The 20,389-nt window shown below is 41.8% G+C and overlaps 1 protein-coding gene across 9 annotated transcripts in view; it reads left to right on the top strand.

The window, feature by feature from the left end:
• Positions 1-454: 454 nt before the first annotated feature.
• The window catches only part of WASF3 (WASP family member 3), a 59,895-nt gene continuing 39,960 nt past the window's right edge, over positions 455-20,389 (top strand). For 3 of the 9 annotated variants that reach the window (XM_085536347.1, XM_085536344.1, XM_085536348.1), the window contains exon 1: positions 1,372-1,429. The gene's annotated coding sequence lies outside the window, so the exon portion shown is untranslated. Of the gene's footprint in view, positions 739-1,149; positions 1,173-1,371; positions 1,430-15,514; positions 15,640-16,997; positions 17,091-20,389 lie in introns of those variants that run through there. The other 6 variants (XM_085536345.1, XM_015852126.2, XM_085536340.1 and 3 more) reach the window with 5 other exon arrangements.

Below are 20,389 nucleotides of genomic sequence, written 5' to 3'. Positions count from 1 at the left end.
GGTGGAACAGAACAAACACTCTTTGATACCTTCCATCACACGGGACACTTGCTTGTGTTGATGGAGCAGGAAAAAACCAACCGGTAGCAACAGGTCTGTTTGAAATCAGTATTTTTTTCAACCTCAGGAGCTCATTTTCAATATGGCAAAATGTGCCACTGAATGAGCATTAATGCAGCAGCGCTTTAACAATGCAAGGTCACTTAACATCACTTTTATTCTGCGGTCTCTGAAGAGTTTAAGGGAAAACAACCTCCTTTCTAACACAGCGACTTTTATCTCCTTATGACTGTGTGCAGGCGAGCCCTTACACTGAAGAATAAGACCGTAGCTCCTTTAGCATTTTGTTACTCGGTGACTCCTCTGTGTTTGCTTTGCCCGCGATCTTAACGCCGTCACCATCTGCACTACAAAGCACAAGTAAAGCCGCACGGCTTAATGCTTTTGCCATATAACCTTCTGTGATTACATCAGTGCTTCTCAAGCTGCCGCTTCTCACCACGGCTGATTGCGGCGATTTGGGATCATTTTTCCCCCCCTCCAGCGCCGCGTGCTCCCAGGAGCTGCCCGTGAGCCCGATGGATGCTCCGGAGTTGAGCAAACTTTGCTCTGCCCTTCACGGTTGACTCGGGGCGGCTCCTACCATCCCGCTTCCAGCCGGGGTCATTCATCGGCTCGCCCGGAGCCGTTTGAAGTCCGGAGGCGATTGTTCCGCGCCCCCTGAAGCTCATTCACATGGTAACGTCGGGCTTTTTTTTTTTTTTCTCTTTTCTGAAAGCTTCGAGGCGACCGACAAAAGCCCCGCTCCTGGGATCGCCACAAAGGACGGAGCGGGGACATTGTCTGCGCCGCGTCGCAGCTGCGGCTCGCACGGCCCCAGCCCCCAGCGCAGGCCCCAGGCCTCGGAGCGGGTGGGCGCAGGCCCGGCTGGGGCCCGTACTTGGGATTCGCTGGGAAGTGGGTCAGCAGGGCGGGCGGAGGGCGAGGGCACGGCCACGGGGTGCCAGCGGGAGGGGAGGAAGGGGCTGAGGGACAGCCGGGATCGCAGCCGGGATCACAGCCGGGATCGCCGAGGCCGGGCTGTGGGGCGCGGGTCCCGCTCCGCCTCCCCGTGCGTGTGAGGAGCCGACCGGCAGCCAGCAACCCACCGACAGCTCTCCTGCCAGCCCCAGGTAGGGGCCGCTGATTGACAGCTCGGCTCTCCCTCCCGGCGTTTCCATTGGACGCTTTTCACGCCAATCAACAATGTGCGCGGCGAGAGAATGGCTGTTAAGCGTCGCCCTCGTCCCGCCCCTCTTGGCACGGGCCAAAGGGGGAGGCGAGGAGGCGGGGCTTTGAGCCGAGGGGCGGGGCGGAGCGGGGGCTCAGCCCGGGAAGGGTCCGCGCGGCGGCGGCGGCGGCGGCTGGAGGGGTCGGAGCGCGGCGGCAGGTGGGTCCCGATGGGCCGCAGTGAGACGGACGGGAACTTGGGGGCACTCGGGGGGCTGCGCTTCGTTGTCGTGCAGGGCTGTGCTGGTCGTTTTGCCTTTAAAGCTTAACGTGGGGGATCCCAAAGCTTTGTGTTGGCGTGGGGTAGAGGTGCTGTTGTGACTTGGCCTGAGCCGGTGCTTCCCCTGGTAGTGCAGTGCTGCCTGGAGGAGCGGATGGAGGCATGGAGTAACGTTACGGCTGTAGTTGTTCAGCCCGCTGCCCGCATGTCGGGAGCGGAGCCACCCGGCTGCTGGTACACGAAGCAGTGTGATATAGGGCTGTTAGTTACACCGATAGCCGGAGTTGTATCCATTAAGCATGAAGTGACAAGTTACAGCGCTTGCAAACTTAAGTTTCCAAAGGATTAAACCCTGGGATTAAACCCTGTATTTGAGCTGTGGAAATGCGCTTTGTTAGGTGTTGTGCTCAGTCAGTGCTAACTTAGTTTAAAGAGCATTTAAAGAGAAAACAGACAAACGTGGAAGGACCGTCACTTGGCTGCACTGAAATAAAGGCCCCAAGTCGTTCTTGCTCTGTGAATGTGGCTTTATCCTGCCAGAAGGATGCTTTATCAGCAGCTGTTCAGCCTGTCACCGGGACTGGGTTATATTCCTGCTGAGCATCGTGGAGGCGAGATCTGTTTCCAGGAGCATCCCGAGGTTGTGTTGTGCTAAGCAAACTCTTCTTCCTGCTGGCTGAAGGGTGACTTCAGTGGGGTTTATTGCTGTTTGTACCTCTTGTGGAAGTGGGAACGTAGTTACTGGGCAGTGAATGGAGAGGTTTTGTTGTACGTGAAAGAATCGAGTCGGTCCTTTATCTTCTCCTTTTCCACAGCTATTTTCTTCATATAAAGCAGATTAGAAAACACTTCTTAATCGGATGCTGAAACAATAGTCTTGATTATACACAATAGTTACGGAAGTTGTGTGGTCTTTGCTAATCTTTTTGTTTGTGGAAGTCATTAAAAATGACTTGGTTTCAGAATTAGAATTGCTCGTGTTTTAAAAAGAGATTTTCATAGCAGGAGTAAGTTAACTAGGCTTCAGGTTTCAGTTTAAATTCTACATCTCATACTGTTCTCTATAGTTAATGGCAGCATAGACCTGCTCTGTTTTTAAGAACATGCCCTGTCTGTACGATGTACCTTAAGTAAACAGTGATAATGATTTTAGGAGAGCTAACAAGAACTTCTTATGCTTCTGGTTGCTCTTTGTTGACTAGATTAGCTCAGATGTATATGGTTTGTTCTTCAGTGAGAGGAAACGTACCGTGTATTTATATGAAACAATAAGTGTCTGCAGGCAATATTGCTCTGCAGAGGAAAGCGAAAGAAAAGCCCCGGGTGTGACAGATGATAGTAATGTTAGCTCAAAGCTCCTTGTATGTAGTGATTAGTAGGGCACTATTGGTTAAAAAAAGACAAACCCCAGCAGATAGTGCAGAGAATTACAGAAGAGCTAATAGCAGATGAGCATGTAAGTCTCTGTGTCAGTGTCACCTGGACAGCAGATTAGCTCTTGTGCTTGTGCAGGTATTCCCATGTTGTCTGAACTTCCTGTGTAGACAGTTCAGTCTTGGTAGAAAGAAGGGTGAATGGAGTAGTGAGGACTGCTGGAGGGAACTGCTTATTTTGTACAATGTAGATGTGGCTCTTAGGGATGTGGTTTGGTTGATGTGGTGATGGGTTGACAGCTGGACTACATGATCTTAAATTTCTTTTCTGGTCCTAAATGTTCTGTGATTCTGAAATAAATGTATGCAATTAAATCTTAGTTCTTTTGAACCCTCCCACAGCACCATCTTCCAAAGCACTTGACAGCAAGAAATGGATGAAAAAGAATTGTACCAGTGAAGTCTGTTCTTATGGATTTGTATTTAGTTGCTGTGTGCTTGCAGTACAGTCTCATAACTGAGTTTGAAATAGATTTTGTAACACAGCACTTCATAATCTCTTTCATTCAAAGTTCTATCGGTATCTCACCTAATTCATGGGTGGCAACAGTTAAGTTTTGGGCTTCTTGTGGTTGATACTATGAACTTGCTGACAGTGTGGATGGGGAGATGGTGTTTTCACCTGGCTAATGTTGTAGAATCATAGAATTGCTCAGGCTGGAAATGACCTTCATCAAGTCCAACCACAACCCAAACGCAGTACAATAACTAACAACCCACTGATAAATCATGTCCCTGAGCACCACATCCAAATGGTTATTAAACACAGCCAGGGATGGTGACTCAACCACCTCCCTGGGCAGCCTATTCCAGTGCTTAACAACCCTTTCTGTAAAGAAGTTTTTCCTGATATCCAACCTGAACTTACCCTGGCGCAACTTGAGGCCATTTCCCCTCATCCTGTTATCTGTTACCAGTGAGAAGAGAACCTGCCCCACTCTTTCTGTAAGCTCCTTTCATATACTGGAATAGAGCAATAAGGTCTGCCCTCAACCTTCTTTTCCCCAGACTAAACAAGTTTACTTGGCCCATTGATTCAGTCTACCCAGGTCCCTCTGTAGTGCCCTTCTCCCTTCAGGCAGATCAACACTCCCTCCCAACTTGGTGTTGTCTGCAAACTTACTAAGGGTGCACTCAGTTCCCTCATCAAAATCATTAATAAAGATGTTAACTAGAAGCAGCTCCAGTTCTGAGCCTTGGGGGACACCACTCATGACTGGCCACCAACTGGATTTAACTCCATTGACCGCAACTCTTTTTGCCTGGCCATCCAGCCAGTGCTTCACCCAGAGGAGCGTACACCCATCCAGACCCTAGACAGTCAGCTTCTCCATGAGGATGTTGTGGGGGACATTGTCAAAGGCCTTACTGGAGTCCAGGTAGACTACATCAACATCCTTACCTTCATCCACTAAGCGGATCACCTTGTCATAGAATTAAATCAGGTTTGTCAGGCAGGATCTACCATACGTAAACCCATGCTGACTGGGCTTGATCCCCCGGTTGACCTTTAAGTGGTCCACGATGGCTCCCGTGATTATCCTTTCTATAACCTTCCCAGACACTGAGGTGAGACTGATAGGTCTGTAGCTACCAGGATCGTCTTTCCAGCCCTTTTTGAAGATGGTGCTACTGATTTCTTCCCCTGAAAGGAGAAACAAAATGTTTGGGAAGAAATAGAGAAATATGTGAGTAGGAGCAGCTGAAGTTCAGAAGGGTAGTTGTTGTGGTCGCTTAAAGCAGTGAAATCGGAGTTTATCTTGTTCAACTTCTTTATTTGTTGTCAGATGAAACGACTGGAGAATTTTGGTGAAGGCTTATTAGTATGGTAAGCATGTATTAGGTTTGTTTGTGCTTTGGAAGACAAATCCAATTTCATTTGTGGCAGGGATTTACAGGGATTCTTAAACACTTGGCAAATCAGTTTTCCACTGAAATGTTCAACCATTAAACTAATGGAGTTTTCCGGGTCTATGGTCAAACACGTTTATTTATTTATTTATTCATAGTAGAGTTCTCTATTGAGCAGCATTCTGATCACTCACTTTCAAGATCTTGGAGCAGCTTCCTACCTGTTGAGTACAGGTGTGATGTGACCTGCTTGTTCTCTTACAGGTTTGACAGCCCAGTGTGTTTGTAGGGATCAAGACTTGGGGACAACATGCGATTCTTGAAGGTGTGGATTATCTGCCCTATGAGGAGAGGCTAAGGAAGCTGGGGCTGTTTAGTCTGGGAAAAAGGAGGCTGAGGGCAGACCTTATTGCCCTGAAAGGTTCTTACGGTGAGAGTGGGGCAGGTCTCTTCTCACTAGTGACAAGTGACAGGACGAGGGGAAATGGCCTCAAGTTGCGCCAGGGCAAGTTTAGGTTGGATATTAGGAAGAACTTCTTTACAGAAAGGGTAGTTAGGTACTGGAATAGGCTCCCTGGGGAGGTGGTTGAATCGCCATCCCTGGTTGTGTTTAAGAGCCGTTTGGATGTGGTGCTCAGGGATATGAGTTAGTGGAGGGTTGTTAGAGTTAGGGTTCTGGTTAGGCTGCAGTTGGGCTTGATGATCTTCAAGGTCTTTTCCAAACTGGGTAATTCTATGATTCTATGATCTTTATGCCATATTAATTTTATTTTTGAGTTATCCCTACTGATGCTAGTCTGACTTTATTATCTCTTGTTTTAAAAGCAGAAAAGTTACTCAGATAGAACTTGATTAATGCTGTTTTAAACACAGAAGTCAGCCAGAAGTAAAAATCATTTCCACAGCATTTGCATACTATCAAGCAGACTATATTTAAAATATGTTGGTTCTCTCCTAATCATTCATAATTTCAAGTTGTCTGGCAAGAGGTGGCTGTTTTGTTGCTTTTTTTTTTATTGTTTATTTGAAGTTCTGGAAAGAACTGGCATGAAAACTTGAGTGTGGAGTAACAGAATTGACTAAGGATTAGTGAACATAGTAACGTAACTGAAGTAAACATCTTGGGTATGTGGTCAGCATACAAGTATTTTGGCTTTAGCTATTGAATTAATTCTGCATTCTGTAAATAGTTAGATTTTTGTAATAGTCTTCACAATGTGATGCAACCTTTAAAGGCCTGCTAAGTTACATAAACTGCATACAGATATTGATAGTAATTTGAATCTGCCCTGGGTTTTTATTTTCTGGTCATTATAATTGATGTAAATAGTAATCTGTCTGATGCAGTCCTAACTTCCAAAGAATCTGTCAGAAACAGCATTTTAGGTTGACTTAAATTCATTTTATTTCTTGTCCTGGAATAAAAATATTCTGGTGCACAGAGTTATGGCCTGACTTGTTTTCTTCCTAGTTCCATAAATCAGAACTGCTTTCCTGTTTCTTTGGCATGGCATTTTACTGCACATCCCTGTTGTTGAAGTTGGCCCTACACAGAAACAATAAAATGATTTCTTGTGGTAAGACTCTATCGAGCATCATTTATTTGCACAGCAGTATGCACAGATAAATTCACATTAATTGAATATATTTATCACCATTAAGTTCAAGTGTCAGAGGTTTTCTTGGAGGCTCATGCAGTAATCGCTTCCTCCTGTGCAGCTGTAAAAGTATAGTCTGACAGTTGTAAACAGCATGACTACGTTCTGGGGGTGCTTTTTGGTCTCTGAATATGCACTTTGTTTAGAATGATGTATGTATCATGTTTTTTGTGTCCTCTCAGTCTTACATTGCTTGACAGAACTTCGAAACTGAAAAGGAAAGTTCATATTGTCAATAGTGGAAATGCTATTTCATGCATCATCTAAATGCAGTTGATAGATATGTTTCTTCAACTTCATGGCAGCTGCTACTAATGGTTATAATTGATTAGGTATTTAAAATTTTACACAAGCTTGTTACTTGGTATTCTCAGGTAGGCAAAAGGATACATGTTTTTTTTTCCCTATCTAACACAATACTGCCCTGCTGTTAACGTGCCAGAGATTCTTGGTTCTGGGAACACTTTTGTCTGCTTGTTGGGAATTGAGCGATGTTGGATTTTTTTAGGACGCTCAACTTTGTTACTTCTCATATTTTTCAATGTTCTCCTTCAGTAGCTTGTTCTTTAGGCTGCCAAGTAAACGGATAACAGCGTGCAGTGATATTATGGATTAAATGTGCATGCTTACTTCCTGGTTTATGAAACCTATCAGGCAATCTTATTGTTCTGGTAGGTTATGTAGGCAGAGGTCATCGATGGCACAAACATACCAGCAGTGGAAATGCAACGTGACAGTGTAATAGTGTTTTGGAGGCTGGACTTCCACAGACTACTTACAAGACAGCACATGCAATGTATGTGTTGATATGAGAGCCTGGAAGTCGGACATATCTAAGCTATGACATGTTAGAAATATTTCCTTCGCATTAACAATCTCAGTGGAGTTTTTCTCTATGGCAGGAGGCCCTGCTTGCTTGTTGCCTGAGCTAAGAGTTGAAGCTCAGTGTTCTGGGTTGATAGCACCTCACCAAAGAGTGATTTGCAGGGCACGAGCTGTACGGACATAATGTACTGGACAGAAGATGATACGGTTTTCTTAAACACTGTAGTTCCAGCTGTCCTTTATGTGCTGCGTATGAGGAGACTCATTTATTTAAAGACCGAGTATAGATAGTCAAATAATTTGCTGTCTGCTATGGCTGGTAGATGCTTGTGGGTCTGTATCCTTGGGTAGATTAGATCATCAAAGCAGAACTGCGTGCTAATGTAACAAAACTTAATCTGTCTGTATTCTGAAAGGACAAAAATATTTCCTTTTATTGTCAGGAATTCATAGAAACTGAAGCTGAACAAAGCACCACATCAGTGAAGACTGAGAAGCTTGTATAATCTCATCAAAAATGTTTTATGCAAGTCTGGCTGCTAATGCAAAAAGGACCTAATGTTAATTAAGACTGCGTGTGAAGGACAATGAGCATAAGTTGGGAATTACTGGAACTCTGCCATATTTATAGTAGAGAACATAAGATAAACTGTAACCATCGGGACTGTCTTCCGTGGACACATTAACCCTTCGCCTGCTCCTTGCTTGCTGCAGGGGGGCTCTTCGTAGCAACTGGAATCTGAGGGTGAAGTTTATTCTGATCCTGGTTATTGTAATGGCCTGCTGGAGTTTGACTGTCCCTTTATTTACACATATGGTTATAGTTTTTGTCCGCAGCTGTTGCTCACACATCCTTTTCCAGTAGCTTTTTTCTTGCTGTTTGAAACTGTGTTGCAACGCCTTCATTTGAAGGCTGAGAAAGGCTAAACTGTCTTTTGTCTTGTGTTTGTAACCTCCTGTAAAGTAAGGAGGTAAGGACCTTGCCTTTGTGTTACTGTTGTGCAGCTGAATGGAGAGTCCTGGTAAAGCAAGTGAACAGCATAGAGCCCTTCTATCCAGAACTCCTTTCATTTAAAAAGGAAAAACAAGCAAGCAAACAAAAAAACCCATAAAAAAAATAAAGGCTGGTAAAGGTGCGGATTTTCATCTGCATTCACATGACTTGGAAAATTAATTATCATTATTATATGTAGTTTGCTCTTAGCCTGAGCCTTAAAGGGTAGTTAGGTACCAGGGAGGTGGTTGAATCGCCATCCTTGGATGTGTTTAAGAGCCGTTTGGATGTGGTGCTCAAGGATATGATTTAGCAGAGGGTTTTTAGAGTTAGAGTACTATGGTTAGGCTGTGGTTGGGCTTGATGATCTTCAAGGTCTTTTCCAACCTCGGTAATTCTATGATTCTATGATGATTCAGTTCTTTAGTAACCCGGAGTTCTTGTACATCTCTATAGTGACAGTCATTTTCTTAGTAATAAGCAGTAGTTGGAGAACTTGTATTAGTGATGGGTGCCAAACATACAATGTTCACATATGTTAACTATATTCCAGCAAATATTGGATTTGTTGGAATCTTTGCTTTGGAATCCTATGGTGGGAAAGGTCATTATTCCATAAAAAAAGCTCGATTGAATAAAAAAAGCTCATAGAGCAAAGCTGCTTGATGTTTTCCTATCAGGGCAGCAAGCAGCTCTAGGGACTCTTGGGCTACAAGACGAAGCCTGGGAGCTTGTTTTATTTAGAACCTTTAAGCGGTTCTAAATACTTTGGAAACACTTTGAGAAGCTTTCCTACATATCATCACATGTGAATTAAGAAAGGAAGAGTTTGAGCCTCTGAATTAGAACTCCCATCAGCATAGGTTCATTGCAGAATTATTTCCTGGGAAAGTACTGTTTTTCTTCTAAAGGCTGACTGCTGCTCTGAATGCTTAAACAGATGTAAACACGGAGGAGATAGCACATCACTTCAAATAAAGCCTGCATTTGATTATTTCAACTTCTGTGCTGGATTTCAAGATGCTCGCATGTATTACTGTTTGTTTGCACATGGCTTGAATATTGAAATTCCTTCTAGCCTTCACGTGCCAACTTAAAGCTGGAAGGGGGCTGCAGTTAACCCTAAAATAGATTTTAAGCAGGTTGTCTTGGTTCAGTAGTAAAAATGGCTTTCTGTTAGCTCTAGGTTATCTGTATAGTAGGAGGGTGCTTATCAGGCTGTGCTGAACAAACAGACCTGCAGGTATACAGAAAGCATCTTGCTGTGCCCACTGTCCTTTTTACAGGGAGAAGCAGGCACAAGAGTTTCTTTCAGCATTCAACACCTGTCTTTATTTTCTCCATGCTGGAATTGTCTCCTTTGGCTCAACCACTTTGTTTCATTGCAGGCTCTCCATTCTGCAGACCCATCTTGCTCATCTCCACTGAAGCAATTGCTTTTCATTTATAGCAAGTAAAGAGTTGGAGACTTTATCGCCTTCATATTGTGAAATGTACAGAAGCAAGTCTTTAAGAAGTTTTTAGTATTTCTACTGCTTTCTCCGTCTCTTAATCTGAAATGACTTCAGCAGCAGTGAAATAACCGCCTTTGAAGGGCAAGTTCTGGTGGTTTGGTTTGTCCTTCTGCCCATGGCAGCAGTAGCTGAAAACCTCCCATTTTAATCTTTTCTTCTCTGTCCTATATTTTAAGATGAATCTGCCAACGCTTTTGTTGCGTGCCACTTCCTCATGTGAATTTTCTGTTCCCCTTCCTCATGCTGCAGATTCTCTCCTAAGCATTTCTTCTGATTTCTTCTGAATTCTTCTTTTACTTCCCTCTGTCATTCTTTTATAACCTAGTATTCCCCTTAAGAGAGAACTGCTTTGTGGTAAACTTCTGCTTCGTGCCATTTCTGGTTAAAAAAAATCCCCACAGCCCACAGATGCTTTTTCTTTCTTCTGAGCCAACTGCCTACTATCAAATATCTTTAAACCACAGAATGTTGTTTTTGGCGGGGACATCAGAAAGAGTGTTCTCTCTTCTAAACAGTTGTTGTTTGGAAAACAAGCATATGTCTGGCATCATCATGGATCTTTAAATGAGGAAAAAGTGATTTTATTTTCAAAACGTGGTATAACAGTGTTTTCAGTGGAATCAAATGTTAAATGGTTTTTGGAAGCTTAAACGTAATGGTGTGTCATTACAGTTGATTGTTGAGGTTGAAACAACAAGGGCAGCTAGCCCTTGAACTGCTAAGTGTTAATCATAGCCTGGCAAGGTTTTTGCTCAGCGCAGTTACTGGGCTCCAGAGGAACATACAGCCGAAAACAAGGCACCTTTTTGGAACTTTGAAGCTGAAATTAAATGTTGAGGCTCAGCTTATTGACAGCTTATCTATTTGTGACTATAAAGTTAACTTAACCTGTGGCTATAAATGTGCCACTTGAGCATCTCTCTTCTTATTTGTCTTTGGTTAGAGCTATTGCTGTTAATGAAGCAATAAAAAATACACCGAAGTAAGCTTTATGTACTTAAGGGATGACAGCCTACAGGGTGAAAAGCTTTCATTTGTTGGTAAAAGATAACTTTATGCTGTGCTACATGTGAATTAATACAATGTATAGCAGTTCCAGATACCCAAAGAGGTTACTTTAGGCACATTAAATTACAGGGAGAAGGTAAGAATGGAGAAAAATAATATGCTGTGGCACTGAGTGGGGAACATTGGGAGATTTAACTGTGAGGGCTGGAAAAATGGGTGTTGAACATGGAGGAGGAAAACCAGGCAGTGTAAAATTGATGCTTATTTTAAGTGGTCATATTCCCTTTGAGATGTTCAAACTCCCTGTAAAATGTATGTGGGAAGCCTTGAAACTAAAACTTGATTGAAATACAGACCCCGAAGGACCAGAGTTCCTTTGTTAGAAGTGTGTTTTTGAGTCTTCTAAATCAACTTTGAACAAAACATGAATGTTACTGCAGGAAGGACAAGATTTGTAGAAGTAATTTCAATCTATTATGGATTAATTTGCATGATATTACTAGTATTTCATAAAAAAATCTTGTTTTAGGTTTATGATATGGTGTTGATTTTCTGTTTTGTAAGCGTGCAGGACTTGCTGATTTAAATGCAATTCTTAAAGAGCATTGAAAGAAGAAAAGAATTGATCAAAGTGGGGAAATTGCATGTTATGGTTTTTCTGGAGGCATGAAACAACTTTTAGTGAGTTTTTGAATGTAAGAAAGTGTGACCTATTGAATTGCTGGTTGAAGTAGTTGAGGGGAAAGCAGAGGCAGACATATATTTTTGCAGCAGCAGGGTTGTATCTGGAAGGTTATAGTGATCCACATTGTGAAGTCTTAAACCTCAGTCTTCAGTGAACCACATCAAGGCAAGGGTTGTTGTATACCCTGCAACTGTATTCGTCTCTCCCCACCCCCCAAAAAAATACCAAAAAAAGCAACAACTCAAACCAACAGGGAGTGTTAGTTAACCATATTGTGTAAGATAGACATGTGTAGCAATTTTATCCAAGAACGGTTACTGATCCTGTACAGGCTAAGAAGAAAGTGAAGAGTGGTTCCTTATTAATTCATAGGGTCTGCCAAAGAGATTATTTGTAGTCAGAAGGAGACTTCATGTATCAGTCATCTGGTCTAGTAATAGTATTCACCCACTCTTTACTTATTTTGAATAGCTTTTGTTGCTAATGCATGAGTAAATCTCTCCAGAGCTGTTTGTGCTTGGGGTTGATAGTGCATTATCTCTTCCAGCCGTTAAATCAATGTTCTCATCTCAGAAAGCGGTGGCAAAGTTGTGAAGGGGTGTGAAATCTGGAAATGTTTTTAGTGTAGTCTTGCATACTTTTGCTTGAAGTCTGACTAATCCCTCTTATTTTACTTCCTGTTTTTTTTCACAAGTGCATCTCCTATGAGATTACCAGTGGTGTATCACTGCTAGTTGATGCTGGGCTCTTTGTTCTACTTGCTTTTCTGCTTAGGGAAGGACATATATTTCTGTAGCAGCAAGGTTGTATCTGGAAGGTTATAGTGATCCAAGCTGTAAAGTCTTAAACCTCAGACTTCAGTTAACCACATCAAGGCAAGGATTGTTGTATTGATGCTGGTTGTTATTCTGGCTCTCTACTGGGAAGACTCCCTCCCTCCATGACTGTTTAATTGGTTTCAGTTCTTATACATGAAGCTCATGGCTGTCCTAACAACAACTTATCTGCTTTGAAGCTGCAAGAGAACCTTTTAAAGTAGTGGTTTTAGTCCAGATCTCTTAAATATTTGCATGCTAATCTGATAATACACCACTCTTAAACAGAAGCCTTTCTGGCATTCCTGCAGTGTTCTTGAAAAACTGTAGCCTATGGGATCAGGTGATACTTTAAAGTGGTTCTTCATAAAAGAGCTTTTAAGGAAAAGATTCCGTATCTTCTCAGACTGCTTGAATTCATTGTGCTTAATGCAGAATTTCCAGGAATTCTGTGATATGTGATAATGTATATGGTCAGCTCAGGTGAATACGGTGCTAATACCACCATCACAATGAATTTTAGTCGCAAACTTGACCTATGTAATGCTACTTGAGCAGTTCAGTCACTTACAATGGAAGAACAAAGATTTGATCAAGCATCGAATTCTCAGTCTGGTGTGCCTTTGCTTGCTGGCTTTCCTAAAGCCGTAACACACATGCTTGTGTTTTTGAGCAAACACATAATGCACTTAACACCAGCAGTTCTCAGACTTTTAACAGAACCTCCCTTCTCTGTAACAGCTTGTTTATATGCTGCTCCTCTGCTAACCCCAAGCAGCTGTGAGGCAAGAAGGGGGAAGCACTGTCACAGCTGTGCTGCTCAGTCTCTGTCCTTTGGGATATGGAGCTGGAGCCCCAAAGCACTGTGTGTTCCTGTGTGGCGATGGGGAAGGTTTGGATCTGAACCTTTGCCAGATTCTCTGCTGTCCTTTCTCTTCTTCCTGTTCTTCAATAGAATGGTCAGTAATAACCAAAAGACCCGATTGCTTCCACTGTCAAGCATAAGCCACACTCTTATTTTGGACTTTCCTCAGCAGACATGACATCATGTTAGACATGTGGCCTGCTTTCTTTCCCTTTCTGCTCTTAGAATGAAAAAATTAATACAAACTTATTGATGGCTTCTGCCTTCAGCAAACAGTTATCTCTTCTTCAAGACTTCTAAGATTTTTATTTTTATTTTTTCCCCAAGGTTAAGGTATTTTGCATCTAACTTAAATTCCACTTGCAGTTAAACCTTACGAGGAATGTCAAGGGCAAGAAAGGCTTCCTTGAGTATGTCGATAGCAAATGGAAGACTAGGGAAAATGTGAGTTTGCTGCTGAGTGAAGTGGGTGCCTTGGTAATGTAGGAAGCTTGAGAAGGTGGACTTACTGAACTCTTTCTTTGCTTCAGTCTAAACTGCTAGAACTGCCCCTCAGGAAAGCCAGATCTTGGAGATAAGAAAGAATCTGTGAAAAGAAAAACTCTCCCTTGGTCAAGGAGAATCTGGTCAGAGTAGCCAACATGGATTGACCAAGAGGAAATTATGCTTGACCAGTCTGGTAGCCCTCTCTGGTGTTGTGGTTGGCTGGATAGATGAGGAGAGAGCAGCACAGCTAAGTATCTTGACTTCAGCAAGGCTTTTGAGGCCGGCTCCCATAATATCTTCATGGGTAAGTTTTGGAGATGTGGGATAGATGAGGTGGATTGTGAACTCATTGTCTGGAGGTAATCAGAATCCATCTGGATGCTTTCCTGAATAACCCTTTTCTGTATAACCTGCTCTAGGGAATCTGCTTTAGCTGAGGAGTTGGACTGGGTGATTTCCAGAGGTCCCTTTCAACAATTACAATTCCATAGTTCTCTGTAACTTGTGAAATGACATACATTATTTGTGACTTTCAGACTCTTCAGTAGAGGTGTGCTATGGAGTCAGTGGAAGTGTGGTTGGATTGGATATTATTATGGTTTTTGGAAGACTGAAGGAGGATCATAAGCAAGAAACTGAGTGAGAAAATGTTGGCATACTTGCAGTCATCTTAATGTGAATTGCGCCCAATGGCATGTAGAAGTATTTCATTCAAACCACTTGTTGATGTGTGGTTCTGCTCCTCAGAGACCCCAGAAACTCTTTGGGTTTTCCAGGTGACTTCTACAGAGCTTCAGTATTTTGCAAGATTTTAGTTGTGTGCTTTTGAGTACAGGAAATCATAAAGGCAAATCGATACTGAAAATTTTAAACACTGCCTTTTCTGTGTATAACAGCTGCTGCTTTAGTTCAAGCTACAGTAGTAAGTCTTGGATGTTCATGTATGAAACCATGCTTTAAAAACCCTTCCCCCCATCCTTCACCGTAAAATCCTTTTTTTTCCACCATTTTGATGATGACCTACTGTTCGAATACTTTTAATCCTCAATCTGTATAAAAGTTATGTTTTGCATTAAATCCTTTTCCTCTGTGGATTTCTGAGGTAATCCCTTGTATGCCATATAGCTTGTTCTTTAAATTGCTTGCATACTAAGAGTTCTGTTTAGAAAGTTTTAAAACAGTGATTTTAAACACAAGTCAGCTGTGTATATATTTCCATCCAGAACTCAGTGTTATACATTTTGTATCTCTAACGTTGTATCCTATTGAAACTGTTGAGTTCTTTCCTGTAATTTGATCAGTCATTGTAAATCAAATGTGGTGCTTGGCAGGGGGGTCACTGATGTGCTAGATGATGTGTGCATTGTTTTTTATTTAAATGACTTCTGTTGGGATTTCTTTCCTCTCTGAGATCTTATGGAAAAGAGACTCCATTCAAAAGGAAGCTGTATTGTGCTAGGAGATGGAGATTTGGACTATTAAGGGTGTATTGAAATGTGTATTCCTTTACCTCATACTGCATGCATCTGCAATATATTTTTCATCATAGTTATCTGTTTTAAATACATAAGGAGAAGTTATGGACTTTCTCATTGGGTTCCATTCCTGTGTTCTCTGTTGGTTTTTGTTAAATATTTTAGTTAAAAATAAATCAGAAAAATGTCAGTCAAAGAGTAGAGACACAAAACATCCCGGTGTAGGCCTTGTCACGGTGTAGGCCTTGTCCCGGTGTAGACCATGTCCCGGTGTTTTTGTTTAATGGTGTAAGGATTTATACTGTCTGCTGGAATAAATGCCCGGATATTTGGTATCATTTGACCATGAAAAATCTGCAAGATTCTCATCCTCACCATCCATGCGGTAATTCTTGGCATTCTTCCCTTCACTGTAGGTCGTAGATGTTGCTGACCTGAGCAGAGAGTTCATTCATCAGAGGGTGGATTTAGTGATTCTCTTTATATAGTGCAGCCTTACAGGCTGTTGCATTGAAGAAACTGATGGGAGCAGTGGTCTGCAGTAAGTAGCTAGTGTGGGGAGGCTACTACAGATTCATAAGGCTACTATTCCTGCAAAGATTAATGTGATGTAAATATATCCTCAGCCATCCTAATAACATGGATGTTATAGTGGATTTAAGTTCTTTATAAAGTTCCAGTCACCTTGAACTAGGCTAATTCTCTAAAGACACATGTTTTGTAGGTTTTTTTCAGTTTACATCTAAAGCAGTTCTGCTGTTTCTCAAGCTATGAGCGTAACTGAATAAATAATTGTAACTTGTGTGCTCAGGAAATCACTGGGGTGATTTTTCAGCTTCAGTTGCAGGAGAGGTTGCCAGGTTTCTGTGTTTCCCTTGCTCAGTCAGACACAGGAGTTGCTAGAAAGGGAGGTAAGCTTGTGAAAGATTACAAAAGCTAAACTACGCTATGGGTGTAGTTTAGTTGGCATGGTGCTGATGGTTGGACTAGGTGATCTTAGTGGTCTCTTCCAACCTTTATGATTCTATTATTCAGTTCAAATGATTGATGTTAACAGGGTACTTTGTGACATAATTTTAGTCACGTATGCAGCTCACAGTTTGAAGGCTTCTCTTCCCCATGTAGTGCACAAATCCTTGTGATAAGATGGTAAGGCCTCTGGGTAAGAATGAATTAATACATATGAGCATTTTATTATATGTAAGTGGCTTCAGAACAGTTCCTTCTGAAAGCATACAAACGCTTCAGTGAGGATCTAGATCTTGGTCAACTAGCAGGTGTTGGTAGTGAACTAACTGGAGGAGGAACATTGTTTGCAATAGGTGTCCACTGCATCATTGCTTATTGGAATTGAGAAGAAGGGCAGCATACTGTTAAAGCTCTGATACTTTGGGGGAGGATAAAGGAAATTTAGGGGGAGTGGTGAACTATTCTCTTGGAGCTAAAATCCGTAATTCTTTCGTGGAGACAATACTTCATTTTTGCAAGAGCTGCTCATTACATTTTTAGTTGGTTTGTTTTAGCAAGTATGTATGTAAGTAATATTTAATTTACTTAGAATTGTCTCAGTGGGACTCAAACCTGTGTTTTATTATGCTTGACAATAAGCCATTATCTTCCATTTTCCCATCCCTGTCTTTAAGTGGGTCAGTCTTACTTCCTCTTTAGATATTCCTTGTTAAAAACAGTGGCCTTAATTATGAAATAGCCGAGCATTTTTCTGACCGTTAAGAATATAATTAAGCTCCAGCATGATGTTAGTGTCTAGCTCAGTAGTGTGTCTAGAAACTCACATTTTTAGTATTTTAATTGATCAGTGAGCTTGGTTTTTAATGTATATATTCAGTTTGTCTTTGTGATACTGAGAAATTACTGACAAATGTGTCTTTCTGATTGCAGATAAAGACACCTGAGAGTGCTAGCAAGTTACAGAACAACCATCTTCTCAAACGAGTAAATAGAAAAGATATTCTCTGCTCCCCTTTTTAAATGGTGAGTTGGTCAATGGAGCTCTTATTGAACACACCTTGTCATGTATGAATCTATTATGTAAAGTTGTTTAAAGTTATTTAAAGTTCTTCTACTGAGGACCAATGCTGAAGTTTGGAAACTGTCTGGGAGGTTTTGAATTACAATTGTGAATCAGGCTTATAGTTCTCTCATGTTAAAGATGGGCTGTAGTAGGCAATGAAACAAATGGCAAAACACACTGATTGCCCAGGGGACTGTTATTATTTAAATACTAATCTCGTGTAGAAAACAGAAATAAATTTATTGTATTTGTGGATGCTCAGGAAATACCGGGTTTTAAATTTGCATCCATTAATTATTTTTACTCTCTGTAATCTGTACTTTGCTGATGTGCTGTCATAGAGATTTAAACCAAATCTGCTGGGGTTATATATTCGACTGCTTTCCTCAAAAAGTGCAATGGATAGTAAAAGATTTCTATTTATTGATGTTAAGCTAGCTTCCCGTGGAAGAGACCCCTTTACCCAGTTAGTCTTGGTTGAGATGCTCACATACACCCAACACTTCTGGATGTAGAACATCTTTTCTGATTGTGGAAAAGCAAGAAAAAGCTGTGTAGCATCTGCTTGACTGTGTGATGGGAGATATGGGCTGTGCTGCTTGATGCTAAATTTAGGCAGTTTTGTTAGTGTGAGTAAAGATGTACTGATTTTAAGAGACTGCAGCTTTTCTACATCTGTAATGGGAAGCAGAGAAACCTAAAACTTGGGGGACAGGTTTAGTGTTCTTCCTTCTGAGAAGATGAAGAGGTTGAAAGTAGTATTTAGCTGTTTGTGGGAGAGACCCCTTTCTTCCAGAGTTTATGAAATAAGCCTGTTTCGCATGTATAGCGAGGTGTTTTTGAGTCATTCTTATCCTTGCTTGGATAATCGTTGTACCTTGTCTCTTCTTGCTTCTCTGGGTTTCCTAGTGTGTTTTGCTAATACAAACAGCCCAATAGTTGCAAGCTGCTCAAAATAAAATACAACTGTTAAGTATTTGTGGAAGGTACTGATTCCTTAACTTGCCATCTTTTTGCTGTCTGAGTAGTCCAAACTTCTGCTGTTCTCCTGAAGCCTATTTCTTTCTGCCCAACTGTAGTAAACTAATGAAAAACACTGACTCAGTCAGCAAAAAGCTGAAGTTCATTAATTATATAGCAGTTTTGGGAGAGAGAGGCAGGGACAGTGATTCTCAATTGAGTGCCCTGTGGAGGTGGGGGAATGCCCTTTAACAGGAGACAGTGTCCTGAAATCTTTGCATTACAAGTGGGTAAAGTCAAGTTGACGTGGATCTATTTTTGAGTAGATCGGACTTAAAAATCTAAGAAATGTGATCACAGATTCTGATCTTAATTGAGAGATGCGTGCATTGTTCATGAGCTTCTGATGTTTTCTGATCTTGATTTTAAAGGAGACTTAGTATTTGGGCTTAACTCTTGCGTGTACTGGCTTTGGATTCTGTGCAGTGTGCTTTTATTTATCATTGGGACTTATAGAATCATTGAATCCTTAGAGTTGGAAGAGACTTCTGAAGGCCATCCAGTCCAACTCCCTTGCAATGAATAGGGGCACTACAGCTAGATCAGGTTGTCCATGGCTTTATTCAGCCTCGCCTTGAAAGTCTCCAGGGATGGGGCATCAACCACATCTCTGGGTAACCTGTTCCAGGGCCTCACCACCCTCACTAAAATATTTTTTCCTTACATCTAAACTAAATCTGCCCTCTTTGAGCTTGAAACTGTTTGTTTTGTCACCTCTGCTAAAGAGTCTGTCTCCTTTTCTGTAGCTCCCCTTTAGATACTTGACTGATGCTCGGAGTAGAAGTGCTTTATTTTTGAATTGTAGCCTGGCAAAATGGATTTGATGGTCATGTGCAAAGTGAAGTAATTTGATAAAAGCAGCATCTTTGCAGTGAGACCTAAGTATGCCCATCCAGTTCAGGGCAGTGGTTTGAACACATTCTTCATGATGACTGTCTATATGAGCAGTTCACTGCCATATCTGTACTACAAATGGGTGCAGTTTCTGGATTCTTCCTTGAACTCTTTTTGTGATAGGCATCACAGTAACTCCCCTTCAGAATTATACAGCTAGTATGTGGGAATCTGCTTGAAGATGAGGTTCAAATCTCAGTTGTCTGTGCACTGATTTAACTGAATCAGTTTCTAAATTTAAACTGATGTGGTTAAATTGCTTTTTGAACTGTGTGTCGATTAGTCTCTGATGGCTTGATTTTTTCCATATATGCAGCTTGTCTCTGTAGATTACATTGACTATTTAAAGTGTAGTTGAAAGCAATGTAAGAATTGATTAGTTACATAACTTGGTGTGTGAAAGGACAATGTAATCTTCAGGAGACCTTATTGCTCTCTACAGCCTAAAAGGAGGTTGTGATGAGATGGGGGTTGGCCTCTTCTCTTAGGGAACTCTGGTAGGACAAGAGGGAATAGCCTTAAGACATACCAGGGGTGATTCGGGTTGGTTATTAGGAAGAATTTCTTCTCAGGAAGAGTGGTGAGGCATTGGAACAGGCTGTCCAGGGAAGTGGCAGACTCATCATCCCTGGAGCTGTTTAAGGAAAAGGTAGATGCAGTACCTGAGGACATGGTTTAGGTGAGCAATATTGGTGATAGGTGAATGGTTGGACTAGGTGATCCTACATCTTTTCCAGCCTTTATGATTCTTAGATGACTTGAATGATACTTCTTGAGAATTGGCATCAATGCCTTTGTACCTAATGTTAACTTGGTCATCTACAGAACCTCTGGTCTCCAATGCAGTTGTACAAATTTTGCTCATTTTTTTGTGATTCTCAAACAGCCTTAGGCAGGGTGCTGACAACCACCTCAACGCAGAGCTGGTGAGAGCAGTTCTCAGGCACAGTGGCCAGCTGCTTACAGCCATGGTCAAAAAGCCCTCTCCTTTTGGATTGTGAGGTCTTACCAGCTCAGTGGGATTTAAACTAATAATTGCATTTCCCAAGATAGTGTTGTACTCACAAGGATAACAGCAGCACCGGTGCTGGGATGATGACATACTTCCTAGCTTGTTGAGGCTGTGAAGCTGAGAATGTGGTGTTTGAGGGGAAGGAGGAAGACCTGATCCCACTGTCTGATGAGTGGAGAGGGGGTCCTGGCTTCTGACTTTCCTCATAGAACTGTTCACATTTCCTTTTTAAAACAGCGGTATGTTCAGATAGAAGTACAGAAATAGCCCTGAAAAATGGAGATCCTATTTAGAGGTTTGCAACACGGACATGATGGTTTTAGATGAGAGAAC

The sequence above is a fragment of the Coturnix japonica genome, chromosome 1 (genome assembly GCF_054131305.1).
Source record: "Coturnix japonica strain WE chromosome 1, WE-NBRP24, whole genome shotgun sequence".
Classification (NCBI taxonomy): domain Eukaryota; kingdom Metazoa; phylum Chordata; class Aves; order Galliformes; family Phasianidae; genus Coturnix; species Coturnix japonica.
Note: the sequence above shows the minus strand (reverse complement) of the source record. Positions and strands in the feature narration are given on the sequence as shown.